Source organism: Calypte anna, chromosome 2 (assembly GCF_003957555.1).
Source record: "Calypte anna isolate BGI_N300 chromosome 2, bCalAnn1_v1.p, whole genome shotgun sequence".
Classification (NCBI taxonomy): domain Eukaryota; kingdom Metazoa; phylum Chordata; class Aves; order Apodiformes; family Trochilidae; genus Calypte; species Calypte anna.
In genome coordinates this window covers 45509601-45533547 of record NC_044245.1, presented here as the reverse complement: position 1 = coordinate 45533547, position 23947 = coordinate 45509601, and the positions used below count along the sequence as shown (strand labels likewise).

General features: G+C 41.7%; 1 protein-coding gene across 4 annotated transcripts in view; it reads right to left on the bottom strand.

Annotated features, from left to right (window-relative positions):
- LOC103533512 (cytochrome c oxidase assembly factor 1 homolog) overlaps positions 1-23947 on the bottom strand; it is a 51116-nt gene that overhangs the window by 19922 nt on the left and 7247 nt on the right. For 2 of the 4 annotated variants that reach the window (XM_030445365.1, XM_030445361.1), the window contains exon 2: positions 3496-3581. The exons of 1 other annotated variant lie outside the window; for it this stretch is intronic. The gene's annotated coding sequence lies outside the window, so the exon portion shown is untranslated. Of the gene's footprint in view, positions 1-3495; positions 3582-7033; positions 7091-23947 lie in introns of all 4 variants that reach the window. One more of the 4 variants, XM_030445362.1, reaches the window with a different exon arrangement.

Genomic DNA, 23947 nt, shown 5'->3' with positions numbered 1-23947 from the left:
TGTGTCCAGAAGTGATACAACTTTGTCCAATCCCTCTGCTCCAGCAGCATCACCCAGAGCCAGCACTTAATCAACCTCACAGTGAAAAAGTGTTTCCTGATGTTCAGGCATCCTCCTGTGTTTCAGATTGTGCTCACTACCTCTGGTTCCATTGCTAGGCACTGCTGCAAAGAGCCTGTCTCCTTCTTTACATTCTCCTCTCAGATATTTAAATACATGGATGAGATTCCTCTCAAGCTTCTTCTTCTCTACTCTAAACAGTTCCAGAAAGCAGAGTGCTAAATCAAAGGATAAATCTCGTAGATGTTGCCCATTTAACTTTTGTCTACTCAGTCTGTCAAAAGCAAATGTGCCTTTCTTTCCCTGCTGCTTTTCCTTCTTTCTCCACACATACATCTCCCACACCTCACGCTGTCACCTTTCCCCAGTGAACACCACATACCTGGAGTTTTTCCATATCACAATAAGAAATGTTTTAGTCTGGAGATCTGTGCAAATAGAGTAGCTTGTGACAGACTGGTTTGGTTAGTTTTAAGCTTTGGACTGATTTGTGAGTGATTTATCATTACATATGAATAAAATATAATCAGAAACTGTGGAGTGATAGTGATGTAACAGGAGAGATACTCCTGTTACACGTGGGAATGTATGGGCCACAATCTAATTCTTCTGAGGCTGTGAAAGGTGTGCTATGTGACTAATTCATTTCACTAATATATGACAAGCAACTTGCATAATGGAAAAAAATTACTTTCATAGCTAATTTGTTTTTAAACAACTTATCATAGTTGTTACCAACCTAAGGGTGTATATTTTCCACTATGCACAAAACTGGTGTGGATTAAAAAGATGCTGATAGACTCAAAAAATGCATTTAGCTTCAAAACAGGAATTTGTGCCTTTTTTGTTTTGGTGGGTTTTTTTTAAATATATGCAAGCTATGATCTTCGAGGCTTTTGCTCAGAAGACAACCATGTGTTTAATTTGGCCTCTGTTTACAAAAAGGAAAATATAACTTTTTACAGGGAAAAGAAACTAGATTACACTGCAGAAAAAGGAGATTTAGTGCTGCAGTGCTGAAGCATACTCAAATGGAAATTCAGCTCAATAATTCTGCATTGAATTTAGGGCACAGATTTACCAATTGGCTGTGTTCTGGCACTACACTTACATGTACTGCTGCTTTCCTACTGAATTGTATGGGATCTGCTGCAGAGGTAAAACTAAAGACTCACATTCATTTGAGTGTAACGACTTTGCTGACTTTAGTAGAGTAATTCCTGATCTGTAACACTCTAAGAAAAGGCAAAGCCTCAAATGTGCTTCATGGTGACAAGGTTCAGACGTGCATTTAATCTTTGTTAAATTAAATATTTGGTATAAAACGCACTATTCACTACTCTAACCATTGTCCCTGTACATGCATTGTGCAATGACTTCCTAATTAAAAAACCTTTATAACACTGGTATAACTTGGTACCAAAGAAGACAGAACTGCACAGCTTACTGCATGAACGTACAAACAACAAAATAATAGAACTGGCTGACAGATATACAGAACTAAAATGTATAAGATTTGCTTCTCTGTCATATGCTGGCACAGAAGAGGAACAAAACTTTCTCCTTTCCTGCCCTCCATATAGAGACCCATTGGACACACCCTCAAGTGTCTTATTTGTTCTTCTTCATTTGTGCTGGCCACTCCTTTCTAACAGGACATTCTCCTCCACGGAGGACAAGCAGCTAGGCAAGAAAATGGTGCTATGCCTTGGCTTGGAAGTTTCTATAAGCATGGGATTTTTCCCTGGGGATATTTTGTCTGGGCCATTTTATGATGCAAAGGTCTTATTGAGAGAAAGAACTTGCCCTACAAGGTCTGAATGCCTTGCTGAGAGATGAATGCTATCTAGCATATATCATATCCAGTACTGGTGGGGAAAGTAAGAAGAATGCAACCAATCCTTTTTAACTTATGCAACAAACTGTCCTCTGCATTTTTTCCCCAAGTCACTTGTTAACTATGGTTCAGTATGTGCCATTTGTGCTTTATGGGAATAGGAATCTAAAATAGTTTACTGGTGAAAGTAACAACGTTCTCATTAAACACGAATGGCAATGTTTTAATTACTCCCAGAGTTCTGGTAGAAAGTTAAGCTCTTCCTTCAATAACCAGCACTTACAGATGTAGTAAGTGTTAATAAGCTAATAGGAAGCAAAACAGGCAGGGAGACATTCCATCACCCAGAATATGGATTTCATGTCACTTTTGGTGCACTCTTCATGCTCTAAACCAAAAAAGTGGTTGATTTTTAATAGGGAGACTTGGGCTGTTTGCATCCCCATCATATTGTTTCCACCTCTCCCAGAACTGGTGTTTAATCTGCTCCCTGCTATATGATTTGAAGCTAAAAATATCACCTGATTTAGAGGTGAAGAGAGCAAGAAATTCAAATGGGAATAGCAACCATTCTCACACTTTCAGCAGCTGTGCTCAGATACCAAAAGAATAAGCATAAGAAATAATGAGAGATTTAGATAGCTTTGTTTCTGATAAGAGATTTTTAACTCACGGATGGACTTTTATAAGGATGCAAGAGTACACATGGGGGGTAAGTGGGAATGGGAAAGTGCTGCATATGTGAGTGTGACACCAGAAACGATTTAAAGAACAGCAAAAAGATTTTTTTTTTATCAAATGCTGGCCTAAAGACCAACTGGAGCAACCAGCTGGCTTTCATCTGTGTGCGAAAGGACAGTGAGCTGCCAGTTACACTGTTCTTCCTTCCTCATCTCTCTAGCCACCAAGGATTTAGCTGGGGGAAATGTTCTTATGTGGAGGTTAGCAAACTGCAAGGAAAACACAGGATGAGGTTTTTGAGCTTTAAAAATACAGCAGCCAAAGGGATACTTCAGGAATACTGCATCCTAGAGAGGTTCCCTCTAGGTCTCCTTGGGGATATGGTAACTTTTAGGGATAATGTATCTTTACATATAAAGACTAGCTACTCTGATCATTAACATCACTTTCTTATCCTTGTTTTTCTACCCTGGCAAAAAAAGTACACTGCCACTTCATTTGCTTAAGTAACTGGCCAGCTCAGGAGATGTCTTCTGCTCTTTACAGTTTGGAAAGTAAACTGAAGTTGCACAAAGAAATCTTGAGCTTTTATCATGGCCAAGAAGCAAGACTGCTTTTAGCAATAGACAGAGCTTTTCCAGTGATCCATTGCAATTTTCCAGCCTCAGCACTGCTGTAACTGAGGGAGTTCTTGAAGTGCAACTCAGCACCAACACAGTGCTGGGATGTGCTAACAAGACCTCATTTAGACCTCTAATTTTAGTACAACAGGGAGAAATCTGCAAATATGAGTACCAGCTAAACAGCACTATGCTCTACCCTGGCTTGGTCTAAAACAGTTGTGTGATAAGTTGCTAACTATAATAATTTTAACTTCAAATTGTGCAATGGATGAAGGATTCTGGGGTCTTACTTACTGTATTCAGATTGAGGCTCAATATCTATGATGATTTTTAGGCAACTGAGGAAGCAGGTCTCCTGACAGCTCTTATTCAGACTATACCTAAAATCAAAGAGAAAATGCAACAGAGTGAGTATGTATTGGAAGCAGAGGAAGAATATTCAGACATTCCCAAGGTTTCAAAGGGGTCCCTTGCCCTCATACTCTAAGACAACATACAGTACAGTTAGTTCTACTGCCTATGTTTTCTTTATAACCCTTTTACAGTAAAGTGAGAAGTTAGCATATGACATTTTGACATGATAGAAGTTCCATCAAAACCATTCAGGATATCCTGCAGCTTTGTCCAGCCTTATTTACAAAAAACTTAAGAAAATAACCACACATTCTTTAGTATGAAAACATGCCTCATTCTGTCTGAACAGGACCAGTAGTACTGCGAAAAGGAGATAACAGACCATGTGTTTCAGTCCTACAATTACATATAATTTTCATAATAGACATTTTTCCTGCACAGCTTTTCCCCTGTTCCTCTGGAATGAACAAATCTACAACAGGCCATGTGCTGGGACTTCCTGATTATCAATTTATCTAACTTTTATGACCTAGCCTACCTAAAAACTGATACATTCATTCTTCCAATGACACTTTTTGTTTACCAGTCTCTTAACATTCAGTGTTCTGCTCTATACCTGTACCTGTAGGAACAAAGTAGAGGAACCAGACCAGTGTTTTAAAGGATTAAACATTTCAGGCTGCAGCCAAGATCTCTGAATTTGTAAGCTCTGTGAAAAGGGCAATAAAAAACCTGGGATTCTCCAGATTTGGGCCTTTTGGAGTCCCCAAGGCTGACTGATAGCAGTCCCCTCCAACCCCTCTCCCCAACAGAGAAGATTCAGACTCTCCTCAGTATCCAGCCTCCTGCTTCCACAAAATTCTGGTATCTTCAGTATCTCAAAGACCTTGTGCCTCTCTGCCAGGTCTGTCACAACAAGGAGGGAGGTTCACAAGCTGCGTACGCAAGGATGCAGACATGCACACAACACACATCCTGAGAGCAGTCACTTAAGTCTCACTTCATAGGAAACCAGGCTGAAATATGTGCAAGTTGGGCTATTTTCAAGACTTAAAGCTTGTTAAAGCAAGTTATAAAGCTTGTTAAACTCATGGAACAGGACTGCATGCTTCTAACAGAACTGCATGCATGCCACAGCATCCCAACAGTAGCCTCTTGAGTACTCCCAGCATGCAGGAGTTAATGTTACAGTATCACCATTTACAGCCTCAACAGAAATGACTTTCACTACTAGTCACTCGTCCTTCATTAATACAATTAAACTTCAATGACATCATTTGAAAACAAGTTTTACACCTACTGTATTTCTTTTGGACTAAACGATCTGCTCAGCTGTATTCCCAGCTGGATGTTATGTTTCTCCCAGCCTGCTGGCAGCCACAGCTACTTAGAAAGTAAGTTAGGATTTTCTATGGTACATATTACATCAACTTTCCTGAGAAACTTGTCTGAGCAGATCCCTTTTCTTGCTTTCTTCTTTCATTATATCCTTCACATTCCTCCTTCAATATTTGTTGTTCTCTCTGTGGAAGCTCAGTGTTGGCATTTTAAGGAAAGGTTACATAGCAGAGGGGTCACTAATTGAGTTTTTTGCTCCCTGTCCCATGCTCCTGGAGAGAAAACTGTAGTCTATGGCACCTTTAGAAAAACCTACAGCAATCACTGCTGGTTTCAGAACAAGAAAAGGAATTTGGAGCATAAATTACCTTGGCCATTTTAATTCTAACAGTGAAGAAGTAAGAAGGAGAAAGAGCTGAAGACAAAACAGAACAAAGACAGCATATTATGCTATGGTGCAAGTAGAAAGCCAGATACCTAAATTTCACACTCAGCCCTGATACTTTGCTGACTATGCCCCTGAGTAAACTGCTCTGTGCCTCAGCTTGCTTCTTTCTGAGTCCTGGTTCTTATGAAATGGCCTTGGAAGTCAACAGCCACACAACTTTCAAAATGTCTTTTAGACAAAATGTACCAGTTGAAGTTTGGTCCAGGGACAACTGAAACTCCTGGGAGCCTGCCCAGTTCATTCAGGTCCATAGACTTAAGAGCAGGCAATGTAAGAACAAAGTATGTTAATCTGGGGACAGGATTTCTAATGAGCCAGGAATGGAACCCAGGGGAAAAAAGATAAACCTTTCCAACCTTAGGTGAACATACTTGGATGGCTTAATGTACATGCTCACCAGTGCAAGCACATGCAACACGTGTGTGTGAGCTGACACGTGAGACAGCCACTTGCTGTTTCTTTATGTGGGCTCATTTGCAGCCCCTTCTTGCAGCAAGGCAGTGTGTGCAGAATGGTGCAGTCTGCTGAAAGGCATTCTCTCAAAAGCATGGTAAGGATGTTTATTTTGCCTAAAGTGAAATTGCTGAACATGAAGTTGGGAGGTATTCTATTCAAATGCCACCCCTTCTTCTAAACACAGTGTCTGTCATGCGATGATCTTGAGTAGTTTGAGTCTTTCTATATAAACAATGGGGAAATAAATTAATTCCCAGTGTAAGAAAGGAAACGCAGCTAAACAAATGTTAGCAAGGGCAAGCATATTATCTCTGCCTGCTTGAGAGCCCACTGAGGTTAAACAAAATCTTTTCTTCAGCTGTAGTAAAGTTTTTATTAAGCTCCATTGAATGATCTGGTTAGGATTAAGTGTTTATTGATTTTACACTCAAAGCATTTTCCTTTCCATGAGATTTGTTAATGCTTCAGTTTAGCAAAATGCTGAGTGATCTGTGTCATGTTTAACATCAGGAGTAACTGAAGCATCCTGTAACCTGCAATAGTGCTCTTTGTACCTCCATTTTAAAAATGGATCTGTGAAAGATCAACAGAAAAGACACAAGCAAGCTATTTTGAGCAGGCTTAAATTTAGTAAAAATAGGTCCTCATCTTTACTGGGAAACTTTCAAAGGAGCCAGTAAACAAACATAAAAAACAAATTAAAAACTTCAAAACCACTGTACTTCAACAGCAAAATAATCTACAAATTAGCTTAATACTTTAAGGATCAGCAGCAATCTGGGCAGACAACTAAAGCAATGGATACTAAAATAGCCAAGTATAGGTACCCAGTTAATGTATCAGCATGCTGCTGATGCTACATAAACAATACTGAAAAACAGGAAATTATTAAAGCAGAAGGCAATACTTCATTTATTATTCAGCTGGGATTGCTGCTTAGGAAGTCACTAATCCATGTTCATAATGAACACTAAGAGTGAGCACAGGCAGAAACTTGCCTGTTATCCAAATGAGTATGACTAGCGCTGAATGTTTCTCTTACTAATCTTTCTTTGAGTCTGAACTTCACTTCCAGAAAGGCAGAAGTATTTGGGAGGTTCCATTTTCACACTTAATTGCAGAATCAGGCACATGGAACTCTTCCAGAAGCTCTTTGGGTTTTGGTTTCTTCTGAACAGAAAGAACATCAAAGAGTAACAAAGCTCAAAGCACCTGCTCCGAACTTGGTTTGCTGACCTGCCAGCTGTGTGCTGGGTTGGGAATTTCCTTCCTTCTCTTCTCTGAAAGGCAGAACTGAAAAAAGGGGAAAAAAAAAAAAAAAAAAAAAAAAAAAAAAAGGAAGAGTAGCTCAAAGGAATATTCTGTTCTTGTCCCAGTGGATCTGTTTAGAATTTTGTCATTGCCCTCTGTCAGATCATGACAGTCTTCAGTGTGTAGAAAACAGCAGAGATCAGACAGGAAGGAGACCAAACCAGTGAATGCAGTATGGAGACTCCTCCATGGAGGAGCCTTTGATGGCTTGATCCCTCCTGTGGTCACAGTGTGACCTCCCTGATGCTTTTTACAGAAATCACTGACAGAGGCAGCTGCCTTCTGCCAACAGATTGTTGGGAAATGTTAGGCATGAGGTGTGTCTACCAAAAGGTCTGAATCACGACGGCAATGCTGATGTCAGATGCCCACAGTAAGGAGGCAATCTCAATCCAGACTACTCTTTCCCCTTCCTGGAATGCCAAAGCTACTGATTCTCCCATCTGCCTCTTCAGTTGCTATGGATTGCTGTCAGAAAGCAATTATACAGTACCTTAATTTATAAAGCATAAAAAAAATGCTGCAATGAGAGATCTGGGTAATTCTGCTGAGGAGCATTTGGTGTCACCTATAGAAGCCCTGTGTAGGACAGACTGCTATCACAGGTAAAAACAACTGGGTTACCAACAGACTGGAAGCCATGGCTTCTACAAAGAAAAGGTGGACTTGGGACAAATAAAAGGATATGGAAGGGAATTTCTGACAATGCTTTGCCTGCCCATCTTTCTTTTTTGCCCCTTCCTCTCCTACCACTCCATCCCTTGTCCTCCTGCACTGTTGCAAACATCCAAAATGGCACTGAGCGTGCTACAGATAATTTGTCAAAGATTTGTCTCCTCCCTCTTGGTACGAGCCAATTGTTCCCAGCAATCTTCCTGGGGTGATGAGTCTCTGGCACAAAGGACTGGCAGACTAGATGTGGAATTGATTTTCTTCTGCTTTTTCTAAGAATGGTAGTCTCCCTCATTCACAAGCATACAGGAAGACATAATTAAAGGTACTGCAGCTGGCAGCACTAAGGGTAGTGTCCATAAAACCTGCAGCTTCCAGTCAAAGACTTCTATTTTTTGTGTCCTTTTTTGGTGTTGGCATTGCTGGGTGTTTACTCAGCAACACGCTGTGTTAGAAGTTGCAACATATGTCTTTAAACATTAATTATTAAGGCAAGATTGCTTCAAAAATCCACTGCCTGAGGCCAGGGCCTAGAAACTGGAAAATGTAATTTCAGAAAGAGATGAGAACAAATGCTGAGCCTTTTAATTGCAGGTTAGTACAAATGACTAACAGTAAAGCAAAAATCATTTGGAAGTATTTGTTTTTCTAAATGCCAAATTTAAAAGTTAGCAGTAAGTTGCTCAGGGTTTATTTTTTTCCTTCCCCACTCTTCTTTTTGTAACAGTCAGATAAGCTGGTGAATTTCAAAGAGGTACAGTTCTAAACATACCTTTAAATTGCTACATGCATGTGTGACAAGAGGATCTGAGGCCCACAAATCAGAGGGAAGGGAAGGGAAAAGAAGGGAAGGGATCAATCCATAGTTGCAAGACAGTTGCTGTGCTCATTTGGAGTTTCCTTTAAGGATAAAGGTTGCAGTGATTCTCAGCATCAAGCTCTATCTCCCTCAGTTCTACTGAAATCTACCTGGAAATACCAAAAGTGTAACAGCGCATCAGAGCTGTTTCATCACATGTGGCAACACCAGATTGAATGCTGGTGTGATTCAACGTTGCCATATTGGATGTCCAATATTCACAAGGGTAGAGATGTTGTTCATCCTGGCCCTCCATCACTCCTCAGTGTTGGCCATGCTGGGGAGCACATAACTGATGGAAGATGTAGCTCATGGTCTGGTGGGCCTGAAGCTCATTTATTGTGTCACCATAAGAGAGACCGTAAAGGCAGGGTCTGTGATGGTCCTAAAGCTGCACCAAAGTCCAGAGACTGAAGAGACTTCAGACTGTGCCACTCTTCTAATGGCGATGTTCACCAGGAACTTCCAGTTCTGCTTCTGGGTGTGCTCAGAAGCACTTCTGACCTCATAGCACTGAACAGCGTGGATTGAGAAATGGTGTGCCACTTCACTACCAGCAGGGCCTGATCCACTAGGCGTATCAAAAACCTGCCTAACCCATCATGTTTCATCCAGAGGAGCAGAGGAAGACAAGCAGACAGTGGTGATGATGGTGCTTGTGTCCCATCTCCTCCCCTACTTGTTTCTAACAGTTCTGTACTGAAAGCTTTTTCCCAGAGACTGAGAGATTTGGTTTCAACACAGTTGGAGTATGTTCCCTTGCTGAGTCAGCCTGCACACTTCTGTTAAATAGGGAGTAAAAGATCTTCTTTATATCTTGGTGATTCTCTCCAGGCCTGTGCTGCAGACCCTGGCCCAAAGGCCAGTTTTTGCACGATGGCTATGACCTGTTAAGGGTTTGCTCCCTATTGAGTAAGTTGTCTGCAGCTATGCTGCATAGTGCTTAGCTTATCTCTCCTTTTGTCAACCTGTGGCTAATAGTTGTTATTTTCCATGCTAGATGGGTTTCTTTTCAGTTCAAATATAGAGAACAACAGATGTATGATGCAGGCCAGCACAGCTGTGCTGGATCAGAAACATCAAGATGCCAGAAAAAAAGCATTCTGTGCTCTATGAAGAAGATAGGTGAGGGCACAAATAATGCCAATGGATCTGATCTGGAATAATGCTGAAGCACTGCCCTTGTTAAAAAGAAATGTATTTGGTGTCTTCCATACCTACCCTGTCTGTCTGGAGCAAATATTTGAGTGAACTACATGGCTGACAACACTTATGTTTCCCTCTGGGGATCCAACATATTTGTTTCAGAAGACTGCTCAGACCCTGACAGGCATCTGACATACTGACCATGGGTAGTAGGAATCACCAGGAAACCCACCCCTGGAGCAAAACAGGAGAACACAGACACAGCATTTTTAAGCAATAGCTGTTCTACTTTGATGGGGCTTGTCAAGTTCAAGAGAGGTATCCCTACTGAGCTCTCTCTATGCAAACTAAGCACTAAGCAGATCATCAAAACCAAGTGAAACACAGTGCTTTATGGCAGCCATTATCTGGTGTGGTCAAATAAGTAATGACACTTACTTTCTCGCTATTCCTCCCATCCACCCAGGTGAGTGCTGCATTTGTGGGGCAATGCCTGGAAATGTGAAGAAGACTGGGGCTTGCACAGTCTCCCATCCTCTCCTCCTTTGGCAGAAATCCAGTTCTGTATTATCACTGGTACAACTGGGAGACTGAGAAGAGTCTCCCATGCATCTGCCCTCTTGAATGTCATTGCTGCTCTATGGAAATTCAGCTGCCACTATGTTTTCCTGACCTCCTCTACAATGATTGTCAAGGACAGAAAATATTAATTAAATTTTAATTAATAAATTGAATACAGTGGGGTTAATTATAGCTATTTACAGGGAGTGTATGGGATTTGGAGGGCCTACCTTCTGGTGTTTTTGCACAAAGCATTGCCTCTTCCTCTAAGCTCTAATTAGGTGGCTTTTTTTTTAATAGCCAGTCTCCAAATGATTGCTCAGTAACTTACGTTTTGTTCCTCATCAGCAGTTCTCTAGCACAGCTGCTACAGAAGGAAAGCAGCCCTGCAGTTTGCCTTGCAGGGAGCAGGTGATAAAGAATCTATCAGAAGTGGTGTAAACCAACAACATTAAAAAAAACAATCCAACCAAAAAACAGTAATAACAAAAAAAAAAAAAAAAAAAAAAAAAAAAAACAAAAAAACAAAAAACAAAACAAAACAAAACAAAAAAAAAAAAAACAAACAACAAACCCTGAAAGGCTCTTACATTCGTCTAGCAAGGAGGCTATACAGGAAACAAAAGACCCGACCAGAAATAAGAATAGCAACATCTGCAAGGTCAAAAATCTTTCCACATGCAAGCCTCTTATCCAGCTGCATGTCCTGCTTCCCTGCATAAGCCAAGAGCCATCAATAGCTGTCAAGCACCTGGGAAAAAGCAGTCTGTTTCAGCACAAAGTTAACAGTGCAATGCTAAATATTCCTTATTCCTTAGTTTCAACCTACACATTTCCTCCTTAGTGGTAAAAGCTTTTAAAAATTTAAATGAACCTAATTGTTGGTACTTCAAAACCAGTTACTTTTAGCCACTCAGTGTGTAGTTATGAAGAACAAGGGTCCTTTCAGGACACGTTAACTCAAAGGCACACAGTAAACACACTGTGCCCAGATATCAGGAGTTTATTCCAGCCTGCTTTTCAGTTTCATGCCCCTAGATGCAAACCAACAGCGTCTGAGAACCAGCAAAGAAGAGACCTTTGGGAGTTTGCGGTTATTTGTGTGTTGTTTTGTTGGGTTGTTTGGGTTTGTTTTAGTTTGGGTTTGTTTGGTTTGGTTTTTGGTTTTTTTTCTTTCGCAAAAGTGATCAACATGATCAGCAGACAGTTCGCCGCTTTCCCTCAAGGACCTCGTCCTGCCTGCTAGCGTTCACGACTGAACTGCTGCCACAGAGGGAGCGGAGGGCAGTGGCCGGAGGAGGAGGAGGATGGGGCCGAGGAGGAGGGGGACTGGCAGTGGCGCCACAGCCGGCAGCTGGCCTGGTGCCTTCCCGTTCCCGCTGCAGCAGCTGGCTCGGCGTGGCAGGCACAGGAGACAGCTTTTGGCTGATGCTGAGGTGAGATGGGATGAAGAAATGGGGGATTTTAAATTTATTTTATTTTATTCTTATTTTTTTAAAAACCTAGAGCAATAATGCTAGTAAGGGAAAAGGGGTTTAGACTGGCCAACATGGATAGCAGAATACCCCCAAATGCCAGCATTGGATCCCTGTGGTTTCTGAGGTTGGAAAACCACTGTCTAAATTAAGAAAGCTATCTTCCATCTCAAGAAAGGAAATGTAAAAGCCAGAATCGCTCTTGCAGAAAAGCCTAACTCATCTGGCTTCTCAAGCATGCTTGCAAATTTTTTCATTCCCCTCTGCATCAAAATAGTTTCCCTGCTCAGGGGTGCAAAGTTGAGGGCTCCCCAGCACTGAGGTGTCTCCTCATCATACACTTCGGCTGAAAGCCTCGGATTAAAGCCTCGAGCCCTGCTTCAAGTCTACTCTTCACAGAGAGAAGATAAAACACAAGTCTCTTCTTTCAGTATTTAGAAATGTGTCACCTGAGAAACACTTTGCCAGCACATGTCAGAACTGCTTGCACTGATAAACACACACCTACAGCAGAGCAGTAGCGCTCACACGGCAGCTGCTGCAAAACCACCCTGAACGGTGTCTCCAGACGGGCTTCTCCCTCCTGCAACACCAAAACTGATTTTGCACCGAGCAGCTGTAAGGTTTTGCTGCTCCCAAGGCTCCGTCGCGTACCTGAGTCCCAGAAGTGGCAGTCCCACCTCTCACTGCCCATCACTTCCCCATGCCCGCCACCCCGGGGCTTAGAGCTCTGGGACCAGGCAAGGTGAGCACAGGCTTAGTGGCAGGTTGAAAAGGCTGAGAAAGCTTTATAAAGTGGCTGAGACCCCGGATTACCGAGGTTGTTTCCAGCGGTGCCCGCCTGGCTGGGGCAGGGCCGGGCCAGCTGCCGGCAGGTCCGGGCTGCCGGTGCCACCTTCTGGACACACGCAAGTGTTACTCGCCTTCCTCTTGGGATGAAAGCAAGGGTAAGGAAGTGTCTTTGATTCACAACCCCAACCCTGCTTTTTTTTGGCCGTGTCCGTTCCCGCCCCCTTCCCCTCCCCATTTTTAATCCATAACCGTGTAGCACGTAACGCAGAGGATTACAACCACTGCAGCACGACTCAAGGATGCACAGAGCATCCTGCCTTAGCTGGAATAGTACGTACTAGGAGCTAAAAAAAAAAACAAAAAAAAACTCCCTCCCCTTTGGCATTTCCTGTTATTGCTGTCTCCGGCACAAGCACCGGGAAAGCAGAGAAGGTGGCACTCGTACTCGGAGATATCAGCACACAGTATACCAGTATACCAAGGGGCATGCAAGGCCACCCTGGTTAACACCAGTGGCACTGTCACAAGGTCTCACGGAGTTTTAATTTCAGCGAAGATGAGCCTGTGAAGAGGGTTCTGAGTGGTCCCATTAGCTTTAATGGCCACGTGTGAATGCAGACATCTTGAAGTCTTGCCATTTATGTCAATGGCAGTTGTGTTCTTAAAGGGAATTGTGCTCGACATCTAAACCACAAACTGCTGAGCATGGTTACACCACAGGCATTACTGGGGAATTACTTAGAGGAAGGCTAAGGTAAGAGGTGCCGCCTCATCCTGAAAGAACTCAAAATTACGTCTCCTGCTGACAGCAGCTGCAGTTCTTCCTGTTTCTTACAGATGAAGAGTGGAACCCAACAACTGTCTTCCAAGCAGCAAACAGGATGCATACACCCAACACAGCCTCAAAACTGGCCTGGAGAATAAGCTTGGGAACAGCTTTCAGTGCCAAGATGTCTCCAAGGAATGGTTTAAAGGCTGCAACAGCCAGCAGCAGACCAGGAAAAGCTGTAAGGTTGGAAAAGAATGTATGAACTGGTAGACAGCAAAAAGGAGCCATAAGGAAGAGCTACAGGGATGATGCAGGAAGCAGGCAGCAATGAAATGTTTCAGGCTGCAGAGCACAGCACTACAAGGCTCCTCACAGAAGACTTGTTCTTCTGCCCCAAACTAAGATGGAGCTTAAGAAATATGGAGTCTGAAGTTGTCAAATGCTTGCAGCAGCTAACATACAGTACATAAAACAAAGGGCCTCAATTTAGTGGTAGTTTTTTTTAGGGATTCCTGTCACATGGGATGGTGGCAATAGAGATAATGGGTCATATCAGATGGACATGTAATGAAATGTGCTCCATAATGAGAATTTACATGATCTAAGTGTTATACAGAATCTGCTGCACTTCTGTACTGCAAATGGTACTTGTTTCCATTTCAGAAACTGGGTCACAGCAGCAATGTGGAGTCAGGCTGAAGAGCCCATAAGACAGACAACAACGGCGGGTCAATATACCTATTTTTAAAACATAAGGTATTTTAAATATTTTTAAATTACATTTATTTTAAATCTGTCAAGCCTTTCTTTAATAGGCACATAGCTTAATGATAAATACCAACCATGTGGTGACTGAAGCTGCATCGCAGCTTTGATATTGCCACACTGCTATCATGCAACCCAGTTTTAGATGCTGATCCATCTAGGCTGTCAGTTCTTACAGTCAGACTCCACTTGAGTTTAGTTGCTGCGTAACTGGCTGAAACATAAGTAGTGCTACTTCTTGTTTGTACAATGGCTTCCTGATTTTTTTTTAAATGTAGACTTATTTAAGAGCAACAGGCTGTCTTCCACAATGGTGTAATCAGAGTAACTGATGATAACAGCAGCTTACTAATTTCAAAGCATCTAACTCCTACTGCTGTTAAGACTCAGTTCCCATAGATCTCGAGGACACACACAGCTCCATTCTGAAGTAAGTTTCATCAGGATCTGTGAGTCCAGCAGAAAGGGACTCATAGATGCACTTCTCTCCAGCACTGGTACTTGACAGTGTTGTACACAGCTTTATAATAAAGTGCGTTGGTGAGGTACTTCCATTCTCTTTGGATACTACACTGGGGAAATAGCAAATCTCTATAAGTTTCATAATTTCTGGTCTGTATTGATTTTAAAAGCATCTTTAGCATGCAAGCAGCTGTTTAATGCATTTTTACCCAAAAGCAGGGCATTTGCATTAGTATTCCCACTAGAATGCTTGTCCTTTAGTCTCCATGCATTAAGGCCCTGTTTAAAATCTGTACATGTCCCTAATCTCTCTGGGGAGCTTTCCCTGAATATTCAATGCTAGCCCACAGACTGTAACAAAAGAGGGAGGGGAAAAAAAAAAAAAAAAGAGACAGAGAGCAGTGTTTATGCATCAAGTTCAACAGCCTTTTCACATTAAAAACCATACACATACAAAAAAGCACCTCAGCTATAGAGCCTGGCATTTCCACAGCAAAGATCTGACAGTGTGTAGTTTTTCAAGTTAACGAATGTACAATAAGGACATCAGGCATCTGAGCTCCAGATGCACTCATTCAGGCAGCCAGGGCCATAAATAAAACAGAACAGAATGCTCTGACTCTAATACGGGTTTTACAGAGATGTGTTGAAGGTCTAGCAGATGGGTTTTGCTGTCTCAGCTTTTACCTGTGTAACAAAGTAAACGCACAAAGCTGCTTACTGGCTTCTCCCATACAAAACCTCTGCATTTGCTCCCATATGCTCCTGTGAAGACATGGCTAATTTAAACAATGAGCAAAATCCTACCTCCCAGGGAAGCTGATGGCAAAAGTCCCACTGGCTACAGCAAGCTCTGAGTGTTGCTCAACATAAATGCAATTGGCTGAACTTGACTAACAGCATAACCAATACTATAACCAAATTTTTATTCTTTCATCTACAGATTTGCCACCGAAACACTGCCCCTGGTGCTGCTGTTGCCCCGTGGATCTCATGAAAGAGCAAAACCAGCAACATAGCTGAATTGAGGCTTAGTGCATCCTCAGTCCCTGCTGACAAGAGCCTTTCTTCCATGGAGAGGTGAGGAATCCTCTCTTGAATTAGGACAACCTATCAAAATGTTTTCTCATACTATTAATTTTGTTTCACTCAATCTACATACTGTTCTAACACAGTTCTTATGAAGCAGAAAAATGGAATCCTGCACTTGAAAGACAGCATATTAGAGAGAAGTTTTTGATTTTTGAAGAAGTCTACCAATTGAGAAATTATTTTTTTCCCTCACAAATACTTAAGTTTCCTCATCCAGTCTAGCTTTCATAAACATCTGAGTACTCTTTTTGAAGCCAGTCTACTGTTTGGGCAGATGGCACGGAAATTTTACAGTCCATTTTATCCATGATGCCAACAATTAATGCTAACTGTTAATAACGGGATACACACACATGGATACATATGCAAACACATAAATATATATATACAGAAGAAAAAATTCTGCTGTGTTCTGATAAAGGAATTAAATTGTTGAAGGCAGATTCCTGATCTCAACACATACTAGAAGCACATCCCCAGAACTGTATTTGTCTGACTTCAGGAAACTTTGTGCTCTGTGAACAACTAAGAAATGCTTTCCAGTTTAGTATTGCTGGGAAATTAATTCCTCTGCATCACTCTTAAGGTTTACCAAAATACATCTGCTCACCTGTACTGCTTAGTTTTAAAATACAACCATTTGTGTGGCCGTACTCAGTTTGAATTCTCTGTGGATGGTCACTATTCACTGCACTTGGCTCTGATTTGTAGGCCTCAGATCCTCTTGCCAGGCATGCTTGTATCAATTTAAAGGTATGTTTAACTCATTTTATTTAATAACTAGCAAATACTTTTTCCCTCTCAAGATTCTGGATTTAAAACTGAAACTCCCACTTTTGAGGACAATGGGATTACAGGATACACCCAGCCTGGGACTGTCTTAAGACCAAAGCCTGTTATCAGGACAAAGCAACTCCAGGTTGTGGAACAGGCACCAAGGGAGTTGCCACACTAATGCATGGTATACCTACAGCTGAGTATGTCCTTCCAGAACCTGCCTTAAGAAGCAACATTTCTCTCAAGCAGTTCTTGCAACCTGGGCTCTGGTCATCCTTCTCAGTACCTTGTCTCAGTCCCTCCTCACAGTCTCCATCCCTGCCTGCTCTCAGAAGTGCCCCTATACAACACCCCAGCTTCCAGTCAAAGCCCTGCTTTATAATGCTGCTGAGGTAAGGATGTAAGAGGGAGAATAAACATGTTTGAGGACCAATGACTCACACTAACTACAGAATGTGCTTAAAGCAAGTTTGTTTTGTCAACGGCAGTGCTCTGCTGTTTGCTTTACACCTTTCAGACTGGGTCATCCCAATTCTTTTTTTCTCCATTTAATAATGATACAACTAAGTGGCCAGGAGTAAGGTGTCTCATCTATCATAAAAGCACAGTCTGCAGTAATCATAGGAGGCTACTGTTCAAGACAAACACTTGTAACAATGAACTCCACTTGTAAGAATGTTCTGAAAAACACTTTTACTAGCAAACCGTTTTTTATAAGCCACAAGTCAAGTACACAGATCCCTTCAGCATTCAACTGGGTTTATGAATCATGAGCCCTGCAGTGCACTGCCATGAGACTTGACTTCAGTGATAAAATTGTTCAACAGCAGAACACCCCAGGTCAGCCTTCACTTTTCACAACTGCTGCCTAGTCAAAGTAGAATGAAACAGCTCTGGAATTACACATGCACTTAATGTCCTCTAAGTAACTACCAGATTCAATGTAAATACATCATGGTGAGTCTGAGTTTCTAAGTCTGATACCTGCTTAATTAAGCAACATTTTCAGTATCTGGCGACTTCGCAAAACCAGGCAGCTAAATAAAAGAGGGTTTGTGCAGAGTCAGTCATGAGATTTTATTTTCTTTTGAGGGAGGGAGGTGCTAGAGGTTTCCCAGATATTCCTTATTTCAAAGCAGGAAAAAAACAATGGCCAGCTCTGTACCAAACCACAGGTCAACAGATTTCAATGGTCCAAGGTTAAAATTGGCCTCAAGCTAGCTGCACAGACTTATCCCACAGGTATTAAACAGGAAACTTTTAAAGCTTTAAAATAGTTACAGTTATGTGACTTATTCTTGTAAAGGGGTTTTTATCATGTACGTGAAGACTAGAAGCATTCCTCCTTTGAAATGTTTGTATTTGACACTTCCTCCGTAGCACAGCAAGTCTGTTTTTCTCTCTTGCACAGGCTGTCGTCTGAGTTTTGCTTTAGCTATTTTGTCCTTTTTTCTTTCACAAATCAAGCTGTCAGCAGCATGGGAAGTAAATTTGTAACTGGGACACGTAAGAACTCTGTTCTGAGACTGCATCACTGTCCCAGTAAAGTCACCCTTGGAAACAAGAACACTTGAGAATATTTTAGCACACAGTGAACGGCTTTTTGCAATAGTTTATTTAAATGAAAAGGAAAAACATATTTCAAGTAAAAAACCTCAGAGATTAGAGATGCTAAAAGTACACGGTCTCCACTTCCTGCTACTGCAGACCACAACTTCTGAAGTGCACTGTGTTTGAACATCTGCTTTGGTGGGGACAATGCTTTTAGGCTGAGAGAGGAACCTACTTGGATTGATACAAAATCTAAACAACAATATAGGCTCCTCTCCTACCACCACAACCACTCCCAAAGCTAAGGGAGTCCAGCCCAATACCAAAGGGCCATGCTGAGTACAGCTGGTTGTTACGTGAGTTGCCTTAGCCTGCTATTAGCTTCTTCCTCTGCTCCTTACTCATTGCCCTGTATCACAGCGAGTAGCTATACCCTCCACATGTCCTCCATCCCCAGCAGATCCATCCCATGTGAGCCCACACGCCACATCTAGTCACCACTTCCCAAGTGGTCCAGTTTACCTAACCTTGATCTCCTGCTGGGCCCTGGAGCCTCTCCCCACTGTCAGATGCACTGTGCTCAACCAGCCCAGATATGTAATTAGCAGTGCAGCTGCACAGCCACCAACCTACCAGCACGCATGTGGCAGACCACTTCTTGGTAACTATTAATCATATATTGCATAAGAAAGAAACAGTCACTCAACGCAGGCTAGTCTTTCCACTCCTGAACCATGTCAAGGGCATAAAAGCTTTTGGCTGTGCAGAAAAGTGAACAAAATGAGCAGTAATTAACTCTCATGACTACAAAGGCTAACAACTTCGGCACTTGCAAGGGGGATCAGAGGCAGCTGAGCTAAGAAAGAACTATAGCAGAACAAGTATTTGCCTGGGAGCAAACAAAGCCAGAGTGCTTATTTTAGAATGAATAGTCATGTTAGTTAACTAGAGCTAACTACTGAACAAATAGCTCACATTACAGCATACCAAGGTACATGAGATGCATCCTTTGATCTACTGACTGACAAACATACTGCAGTGCTTTTTTTTTTTTTTTTTTTTTTTTTTTTTTTTTTTTTTTTTTGTAGAAATGGAAAAAAAAATGTATCCTTCATAGTGGGTTTTCTCTTTTTTCGTACAATCTCTTAACAGATTTATAGGAGCAAAACTTGTATGAAAAAGGAACCCAAAATGAAATTACTCATTGCATCATGAGATACTTATATTCAGCATGACCGTGTGGTTTGCAAAGCAAAAAAGAGGAACCAAATTATTTTTTTTTCCTGGGAATCAACACATGTGACTGTTAACCCCTTATTTGTATCTCCATCAGGACAGGCAAGCACAACATGCCCCTGCCATTTCTGACCTTTTAACACAACTAAAGCCTCTCAGAATCAGGATTTGTCCTGCTGTTCGGTGGCATACTATGTAGTCTGCCACACCCTTGATGCGTGAACAATGAATGTGATTCCCGTGGTTTTCAAGAAGCAGGGGAAAAAGGATGCTATTTGGGGATTTTTTTAAGACAGCCAAAATTAATCCTGAAAATTACAAGTAAAATGTGTTCTGATAATCACCATGCAAGTAAACGCATCCCATCTGGAAACACATATGAATTGATGAGTAAAAGTTTTTTTGTGTAAACTGCTTTACACTGATCTTAAATTTAGGGGATCTGACAGGGATTAAAGATTCACTTGTCAACTGCTATGTCCTTTAATAAGCTTCTTAACAACTAAACTGACAGAAGCAGCGTGTCCCCAGTTTAGCAAACGAGGCTATCTCTGTCCAGGTTTCACTGCAGCTCTGGAGGCCTGGAAAAAATACTGAATGCAGTGATTCTTCTGCATTAATCTACTAAATGGTTTCCCTTCAAACCCAGCTTTTGTGGAATGGACAACAGAAATATTAAGTTTATTTCCAGGAGCTGCACAAAGTGTGTGTGTGGCTCCTCATGCTCTCCTGAGGAGAAATTCATGTACCAAAACCCAGTGCTGTGCTCTGCTATGTCCTGTTCTCATACTTGCTGTCTTAGTTCAGGTCCACAGAGTGAGCTTCTTCCTCAAGCCTTATTCAGCTCAGTAAGGATGGCTTGCTTGTAAAACACTTGCCATCAGCTTAGGGGTTCTCTGCCACAGGCAAGGAGGCCATCTCACCTGGCCAAGACATCTTAATCCCCATTTTGCACTCTCATCTGTAACATGGAGATGTAAAAAAAATCTCTCACCTTCCTAGCTAAGTATTCTTCTACTTTTTAAATGGTACACTTTTTGGAACAGAAGGCTGACCAAACACTTATCCAGAAGCAAGCACAAATCACCCCTTGCTTTAATTCTTTGGAATCTTTGGATAAGAACCCAGCCCTAGGATGTAAAACAACTTTTGTTTAACAGCAATTATAAACTTCAACTGTAAAGCAGACTGGGCGGATTCTCAGTTTAGGCCCTTAGGTTTATTTGCTTTCCATGCTCCTATCTTTCTGTGCTCTAGAGGATTCCAGGCAAGTTTCTTGCTGGTCTCTTACACGTTTTGCACCAGCTTAAACTGCTGAAGCCATGAAAGTAAGGAATTGTAGTAACAACACAAACTGCTCAGCTTTGACAGGGCATAGCTATTTTTACCGGGTTGCTTTTCTGGCACAACACTTAAAGCACCAAATGATTTGACACCTGTAATTTTATACTTGGAATAACACAAGGTATTCATACTTCTTTTGTACTGTAGGATAAAAGCAAACACTACATATGTTCTCATTCCAGTGCTGCTGTCTGGCAGCTATTTACCTAAGGTAAAAAAAGTACTGTTAGATTACAGAATATGTGGAAAAGTAAAAGCTATGGAAAAGAACTCATTAAATAGCTAACTTATTCCCTCGCTAGCACTAGACTGCTCCCTGCAGCATGTTTCAGAGTTTTGTCCTGTCTGGTTTTAAAAGTTTCATATTACTTTCATTTATATCTTTAATACAGCACTGACTTCAGTGTGGTTTGGTGCTGCTTATTTTCCTCATCTTTCAACTAGAAGACTCAGTGCTAGACCAGCTGTTCATATAGAGTTGGGTCCAAAACCACTGCAACAATTTTAAACTCTTTCTACTGAGTTGAATAAGCTTTGGATCAGGCCCATGAAAAGATGGCAAATACATTTCATGTAAGACTAAGAAGGTTACTGACTAAGTCCGTAAAGCAAAAGGAGGATTAGCTGTGTACAGTCCAAAGGCATATATTACTCTGTGTGCTTCTGAAACAACTGGCTAACACATTCTTGCTTTCAGAGAGAGAAAGTGCCAGATTTGTTTCTGGTGCATTGCCACTAAGTCAGTGCCACTATGCCAAGAATTAATTTGCTCTGGAATCTCCCCAGTTAGCCTCATTACAACTGGGATTTTCCTAAACTGGAGGTGAGAAGATTTATTTTCTGAAAATGCAAAAACAGTAAAGCAAATACTTTCTGCTCTTCATTTGAAGAGCAGAATGAAAACTTCATTTGAAGTTTTGGCCTTAAGGAGACACTTATGGAATGAGTATCAGGACAAAGACAATGGTTTTTGTCTCCTTCCACTGTCAGGACAGGATGGACCCTCCTTCTTTTTGAGAACCTGAAGCGGGTCATTTAAAATACATAGACTTAGATCTTCACTTTCTGTCACCAAAGCAGATGGGCAGCCCCAAACAGCTAATGCACGCATATTTTACAGAGCACTGATACTTCAGCACATACCCTCTGTGTATGCTTTGAGCATTCGACTTCTGAAAGCTAGAATGCCTTTTATCAGGAATTATTTTATCAGTGGGGGATCAATGCTAAACAATACAATCAAAGGAGGACAGCGGTGCACAGTTATTCTTCCCACCCTTTCAAAGTTCACAGCAAACCGTGTCAGAGTTAGTGATGTTCTCAGCCTCTGAGAATGCTTTAATCAGCCAGGCTTTTTTTTTTTTTTTTTAGTGCTCCCTCTGTTCCCTATATTCAGGGGACTTCATGGCACTGCACTGTGTACAATGTGTACTGTTATAACCTACGCTAAATGTGTGCCATTAATGAACAAACACTGGGTGTGTGTGTCAAACAGATGAGAATGTTCTTTTGATCTCCTCTGCTCCACCACTGTGGCAGACAGTTGTCTTAATTGCTTTATTAATGTGCTGAAGTCTTCCATAATTTCTCATACAGTACTGAAGGAAAAATCAGAATTTTGCTGCATTTTGATTTTCTGCTCGTCCTGTTCATATCTAGTTCTATGTTATGCATCGGGGAAAAACGATTATTTTTTAAATTATTATTTATTAATTTTCCATGGGGGTGGGTGAAATCTATCATGTGCTTCACACTCTGAGGTAGCCAACAGAAGCTTCTCAAATTTCTGTTTAATATCAAAGAAGTCTCCACACAATAAGGGAGCTGTGTTTAGCTTTAGTTACAATTTCTAAACTAATTAAAGGGAGCAAGGCAAGGGGTTTCAAACATTTTTTGGGGAATATCCCCAAATCAGAATAAGCATGTTTAAAAAGCATAGAGGTTTCTGAACATGATGATAGCAATGCTTTTAGCCTCCAAGATGTGAACATCTAGGGAAAAACAACCCAGCTGGTTTGGGGCCACAGAAGTGTATTAAATAAAGTTTACATACAATTACATGAAAGACCATGATGTTGAAAATCCTAGATTACCCTTCAAAAAAAAATTATTCCTATGTGAGAGTGTGACAAAAAGTGTGAATCCACCCAGATTTTCTCAGATTGAATGACACAGCTGGAAACAAAAGGAGGGGAGGAAGCAAAGCAGGGCCTCTGTTCTGTAAAAGAAAGAAATCAGACTACAGCTTCACAAGCAGCTAAACTGATATAACAAGTCACTGTTGCGAAAGTTTGAGGTCAAGTCTAAATCTCTTTTCCAGTCTCCCAATTCCATTTGCAGCAGCTTGGGTACTCCTCTGAGCCTCTACCCTACACCTGTCAATTAGACAGCTGATTTAACTCATTATGCCAGAGAAAGCTATCCACCTTTCTGCTACTTTTCTTCCAGGCTAATAGGCCAAAGCAGCTAATGGAGAGATGCAACACATGCCAGAACCCAAGGTAAGCAGCAGGACGACCATAAGCAAGGACTACTGGGAGGGGGAAGGACTGGGGACTGCCACCTGTCTCTTATGGCAGTAGTAAACTGAAATTGTCTCGGGGTTACTCAGGGAAACGCTGTCTTAATGCAATGACTTGTCATTAGAAGGGAAGGGGAAATAAAAGGGAAAAAGTGAGACAAGTATGTACTCTGATTGTTGCTGTTTCGGAGGAGTGTGGATATAAGGATGCAAACTAGAAGGGTAGGAATCCTGTGTGTCTGCAGAGGATTTTATGGGTAGAAGAAAGTATGCACAGATGCAGGAGCTGCAGCACACTGCATATGCAGGAGCCAGGGGGATGTATAATCTGCATGCAAATAGTTGTGCAGCTTCCCCATGAAACCTTGCAGCTGACTGCACAGACCTAGTAGCTGTGCAATGCTCTGTGTCAAGTCTGAAGTTTTCTCTGAAGAGTTTTGCACTTACTGTGCACAGATGGACACCACAGCACACACACAGAGCTGTTCCTTCCAGGCTGCTTCATGTTCTGCAACTGCAGTGCATGCTCGCATGCTCACAGTGCTAATGTCCTGAGTTTGCAGACGTGCAGCAACTAGTTCAGAAGTGTCTGCTTCCTACAACTACCAGACATCCAGTAAGCCCAGACAAATTTATGAAGTCCTCACAGGCTGCCTAAATGTTATTTCCAGCCGGAAAGAAAAAAAATGTCTGGGAAAGGGAAGCCTGTGACATCCAGAAAGTCCTTTGCTGCCTATAGAAAATCAAGCATAGGACAACAGAAACTTGGGAATGACTGAGAAACTGAAGGCAGGGCTGGAGCTCATCTCAACTTCTT